This window comes from Equus caballus, chromosome 5 (genome assembly GCF_041296265.1).
Source record: "Equus caballus isolate H_3958 breed thoroughbred chromosome 5, TB-T2T, whole genome shotgun sequence".
Lineage (NCBI taxonomy): Eukaryota > Metazoa > Chordata > Mammalia > Perissodactyla > Equidae > Equus > Equus caballus.
The window spans coordinates 79,148,481-79,155,000 of NC_091688.1; positions in this window are offsets into that span (position 1 = coordinate 79,148,481).

Genomic DNA, 6,520 nt, shown 5'->3' on the forward strand with positions numbered 1-6,520 from the left:
TGAAATGTTGATGAACAAATTAATTTAAAACCAACATGTATGTAAAAATTATTGAATGTATATAAAAATCGTCTAGTACTTTTCTCTGGTAAACTAGTTTTGTTTATTTAATACTAGCAGGTTTCTTACTGAAGGAGGCGTCTGAGCGTGGCAGAACTGCTGGTAGGCTAGGAGTCTTGTTTGTACTTTTAGACTATTTCCGTGATCTTCAGCAGATCTCTTAACTTTTTGGACTTCAGTTTTTATGTCTTAAAACCAATAAAAGGAAGCTATTCTGTATGATCTGAAGTCGTTTCCAGTTCTACGGCTCTCTTATCTTTATTTTGCCAGCATATTTTCATATTTTATATGATGTGGAACATCTTCTAGATTTATTTGTAATAAGGAGAAAAAATCAACAAAGAATTGAATGTGCATATATGTTATTTTTATAACGTACTTATCTATGAGCAAGATTATGGTCTCTCTTTTCTGTTGTTGGGTAACATAATAATATATGCTCATTTAGACATAGGAAAATGAAAACAGGGTCACTTCCACCCATCCTTTGAGGTCCATTTCACCACCCACATCCCTACACCAAATTGCCATTGCTCTGGTTCCACAGCACCCTGCTTATAGCTGTACTAGAGGATGCTTTTATTCTGTCCCATATTTATACTGAATTGTTTACCTGCTCATTTCACCTGCTAGATTATAAACTTGTTTGAGAGCGTGGGACATGTCTTGTCTTTATGTCATCTGCAGCTTTGACCATAGTGCTTTGCACATAGGAAGCATCCACAAAATTTTAAACTGACTACACTACTACTGGTAAATCATATTTACACTATCAAGACTAGTAGTACCAACTACTTACTTCCAAAAAATTATACTCTAATATCAGAAAGTTCTTTTTCTCTCACACATGCACTCTTCCCTCAAACTCTGTGGTCCAGGCAAAAGGAATGTCTTCCATCCTTTGATTTTGCCGTGATTTTTCTTATCTCTGACCTAGGTCCTGCCTTTCCTGCCGCCTGGAACACTCTTCCCTTTCTCCTTTCCTCATGTCTATTTCTCTAGCCAATTTCTGCTCATCTACCCAATTTCCACTCATCCTTTGCCTTAGACATACCTATCTCCAAGAAGCATTCCCTACTCTTCATGCCATCCCAGGCTGGGTTAGATATCCCTCCTGCGTGTACCCATGGCCTTCTGTACAACCACAACTATTATACTTATCAACTCCCTTGTAATATATTTATTTTCTTTTCTCTGGCCTGTGGGATCTGGAAATTCAGAGCCTTACTTGTATTGTTCATGATTGCATCCTCAGGGATTCAACAGGGTCTGGCACATTTGTGGGATGAATCGGTAACTTTTAATCATTTTTTTCTAATGTGAAAACAGAATTCCATTAAATCAATGACTTGCCCAAGACCTCACTAGATTAGTGTAGCCCTCTACAAATTTGCTTGCATATGGATCATTATAGCACTAATTTCCCCCTCTGTACTTAAGAAGAACCAGATACACCAGGCCAGAATTGTTGTTATTTCTGAATAGAGAGAGAAAAAAGATGTTCACATTGCTGAAGTTTAACTGTATTATTAAATACAGTAAAGGTGAGATGTTGGTTGATGAGTTACACTTTGTGTAACCCAACGGATTACTAGATATTTGTATTTGAGTTTACTAGTAGGATAGAATTTATTAAATATCAAACTGGAAAATATACCATGAGTAGGTAGGTAGGTGAGGAAAGGAAAGCTGTCTTCCAGAACCAGGAATGAAAGAGATGGTCACGTCTTCAACCAGTAATGTTGGTAGTTAATGAGTGCAGGTCTCAGGTCTTATAATTTGGGACATGGGAAGGATAGGTCACATAAGTCTTTTGTGCAGCTGAAAAAAATAACTGTTCAATAACTCAAGATTGTATTTGGGATGTATTCACAAAATCTATCCTTTGATATCTATTGAAGTCCTTTCTTTGTTTCTTTAGAAATGGATTTAACATTTGCTATTTTTTTACCACCATAAAAATAATAACCACAAAAATATAAACCAAGTTCAGAGGTAGCATCCAGTTCTATACCCCCTTGCCTAAGAAACTACTGCAAGAGCAGTGAAGGGAAGTAACATTGTCAGTTATTTTCTCCCAAATCACAAAATTTTCATATGGGGGAGAAGAAGTGTAGTCAATTTTAGCAACTATAACCTGGATTGAAACCAATACCAGTGTGTGTGTGTGTGTGTGTGTTTCTGTGTGTGTCCCATTGGTTACTAATCTATGAAACATCCAAAGTCTCTCCTACAAATCCCTTCTCGGGACAATTTGCAGTGTCTTAAATAGAGAAAAACATGAACGTCTATATTTGCATAATTTGCACCAAGTGTATGGAGCTCCATTCTATCTGGTGTGCTACAATCAAAAACAAAAGGCTCAAAATCTGAGCGAACACAAAGGAGCTAAATTAAAATGTTCATCTATCACTTCACATAGTGAAGAACAACCACCAGCTAAGCATCACCTGCCATTTTCTTCACGAACGAAGTAAAAAGAGAGACCTCACCTCTCAAACGAAGACGTTTTCTGAGAAATCAGCAGTCATGCATTATATTGGTATACACGTATGTGAATAAGTGTCTTACAATATATATCTGTATTTCTACCTGTATATGAAATTTTGAGTAGTCACCATCACCACCACCACTACCCTCTCTCCTCCCTTTTTTTTTTTTACAGGAAAAGATTTTGGATAATAGTTCTTAAATCCTAGCAAGTAAAAAATTTGTGAGGATTCACAAACTTGGTTGCTGTTAAATTGATAATACTTTGTGAGTTGAGCTACCAATCCACAACCAAAAATATTTACAGTTTCAAGAAAGAGAAAAAGATGGAGGAAGCCAAAGTGGAAATCAATGGGGAAAGAAATACCTCCTCACACAATGAAAATGGATACGCATATTCATAACAATACATGTACAAATTTATAAATGAGAGGCCTTCAAAATAATAGTGAAAAAATGAAGTAAATGCAAATGTTTTGTAAATTGACTCTCCAGAAAAAAGATAATTACATTATTGTAGTAATAGGGGCACTTTAGGGGCTGGCCCAATGGCACAGCGGTTAAGTGCGAACCTTCTGCTTCGGTGGGCTGAGGTTTGCCAGTTCGGATCCTGGGTGCGGACATGGCACCGCTTGACAAGCTATGCTGTGGCAGGCATCCCACATATAAAGTGGAGGAAGATGGGCATGGATGTTAGCTCAGGGCCAGCCTTCCTCAACAAAAAGAGGAGGATTGGCGGCAGATGTTAGCTCAGGGCCAATCTTCCTCAAAAAAAAAAAAAAAAAAGTAGGGGGCACTTTAGTCATTTTTTTTTCCTATTTAGAAAGTGGGTTGTTCCTATCAAGGCATGTCATCAAATTTATAGGACACTTATTAACTTGAACGTTTTTTCTGCTTTTTTCTCCCCAAATCCCCCCAGTACACAGCTGTATATATTTTTTTAGTTGTGGGTCCTTCTAGTTGTGGCATATGGGACTCTGCCTCAACATGGCCTTGTGAGCGTTGCCACGTCCATGCCCAGGATTGGAACCGGTGAAACCCTGGGCCGCCAAAGTGGAGCGTGAGAACTCAACCACTCGGCCATGGGGCCGGCTCCTAACTTGAATTTTAATAAAAATAAAAAACAGTATTAAAAAATTGAAAGCTGACAAATTTGATTTAAATGGATACTGAACTCCAGGCAAACGTGTTGTTTGAACTCGGCCTGATGCACGGCTGCTGCCAGGAAGCATTAAAGTAATAGTGAATGGTCAATATGTGCGTATGTATCACATGTCAGGCTTAGTAAGAATGTCCCACTCTTAGAAAATTATATTGTTAAAAATAAGTGACAAAGCTTGAGCAGCCCCTTCAAATCCATAAGGGCATCTGGAGGAACTGAAGCATGATTATAATAAAACCAGGATTTCTAAAACAGAGAGAGGCTGGAGCGCACGCAGCATCTTGCCAAGTAATCAGATAAAAATGATTACACAAATTTCCAACTATAAATTCCTTCTGCATTTGCTGAGTGAGCACATATGGAGGAAAAAAGCACATCTTTAGAACCACACTTTTCTCTCTCAGACTCTCCTGTGGAGGCTTTATAAGCATTCGTTCCCCTCCTCCCCTTAAATGCTCCTTCTGAACAGGTCTTGAGAAGCCCTTGAAATGGAAAACTCAAACTTAAATCCAGACTGAGAGCCAGGATCCAATTCTTGACAATGAAGAAAAGGGAAAAATCAACTCAAACTTCCCTGTCACTATCCACGCAAACATCCCATCTATCATAAGAACTGTGGTTCCTGGGTAACAGATTAGGCACGTCAATAAAACACTGTAACCACAGTTTGAGACAAACGCCCTGATATGTATAAGGTCGGAGGTTGACCAAGGTCACACGGAATCCTAAGCATATTTATCACCGGCCAAGCTTCAAACTGAGTTTTAAATTTTGTCAGACATGAAAAACTGCTACCAGATGGTGTCAAGATAATTCTTCTCTGTGTTAAGAACACACACTTAGGTATAGTCAATAGTAAAAATCAAATAATTAGTCCAAACACCAGTACACACCTGGCACCATTCCTACAAGTTAGGAGGTGCATTGTTATGATTTCTGTCTCTCTCCAAATAAGAAAGCCCACACAACTAAGACACAGTAGCCTATGAACACAATGTGCAAATGATGATGTTCTGGAGCTGTGGATTTTCCTGAGCCAATAGGAAGAGACGTCATGTTTTCCAAACTGTAACCTATTTCCAACTCAAGAGAGAATTAGAGGTTTGCCCCCTGCCACGCCCCTTCACCCTGTTCCGCCTTCAATGAAATGAAAATTCATTCTTATCGTGAGATGTTCAGTCCCTGCTAAACTTAAAAAAACTCCAATTATTATAAATTCCTATGTCATGTGGCTAAACTCCATTCTTCAATTAATGTAAATATTCAGTACAAACATTTGGAAGCTCCTCAGATGCGAGAAATCAAATGCTATTTGTTCACAAAATCAAATGTAGAAGGCAGAAAGCAACTTTGAGAAAGAGGGTATTAAAATGTCCTGGTTAGCTAAATAAACTGGAAGAAATGTTGCACATTAGGAAGCACAAGGAAGTATGTTACTACTAATTAATTTATAATATGTTCACTTTTCAAATATTTTAGAAAATATGAATGATTACATTTAATGACACAAGTATTTGTTTAGGTCTGGTCTGGGTGCCATTTCACTGGGTGAAATGGGGATTTAGAAATCTAGAACCACAATTCTTCTAGCTGAAGATGGAAATCACTTTCTATTTTGAAATGTGGATCTGAGGGGGAACAGATGAATCCTGGCGATGGTCATTTGAAGACGTAAAATATCACAAGACGCTGGGGCAAATTCTTCTGTTTGAATCACCAGGTACCCAGAATCTCTAATTAGGGTTCCTATTTCCCCCATGAGTCCTGCCTACTGCACTGTCAGAGTGAGAGCATCATGTAATTTTAATTATCAACCTTGCAGCAGAGCAAAGTTTCCATGCTAGGAAGTGGTCAAATTATGAGCCTTCTGGCACTTGGGGTTCATTTCCTAGAAAACCATCACTTTGGTTGGGGTTGTATTTCCCCCACACCTCAAAGGAGCACAATAAAGATTTTATTCTCTGCTCCAATAATTATTGGCAAGAGCACGATGCCTCCCTCTGTCATCGCACAGGAAAACGCACGTGAAGAAGATCCGAGGAATGGGGAAGATGGGGTAAAGTGAGGTCACAACTGGCATCCAGTCTTTGAACACAAAGATTGTAAATGTCTACTGCTTTTTAAACTTATTATTTTTGGCAGGGTTGCATATGTTCTCTGTGCTCATTCCACGAATCTGGCTGATTATTATTCCAATCACCAGAGGAAGAGAGAGTCACATTAATTTGTAGTAATTAATAGCACTGATGCATTTGACAGCGCATGTTAACAAGCCTCTTTGATTGTTTGGATCTCTAACTGCGGCCCTTCTTGTTTGCATCACCTCCAAGGAATTCATAATATCAAAGCTTAACGGTATCTGATACTTGTCAAAATGCAATTTATAAAAGTTTAATTCTTTTATTGATTTAGTTTGGTTTTGATGCCTGCAGAGTCAGCTCCCTTGACAGAACTTAGCGGATTCAAATGCTTGTCACCAGCTCGGCCTCCTTTTTGCAGGGAACAATTGCCATAGGCCAAGCCAACAGGCATGGTTTAATTGCCATTAATTAAAAGCATAAATCTCTTTTTTCTTCAGTTGCTCTGCTCTTAAAGGGGGCTGCACATATCTCTCTTTTCCTGTGTTTGTCAGAACACCTTCTGGCAAGCAAAGTTAACCCATTCCATCTTTCTAAGCACTTTCTGGGATAATCTTTTGAAGCATTGCTCTTATGATCTGATGTGAAATGCATGCGGTTCGGTGATATTTAACAAACTGGATTTCTTCTTTATTGCAGTATAATGAGGTCAAATGAATCCCTCCACGGG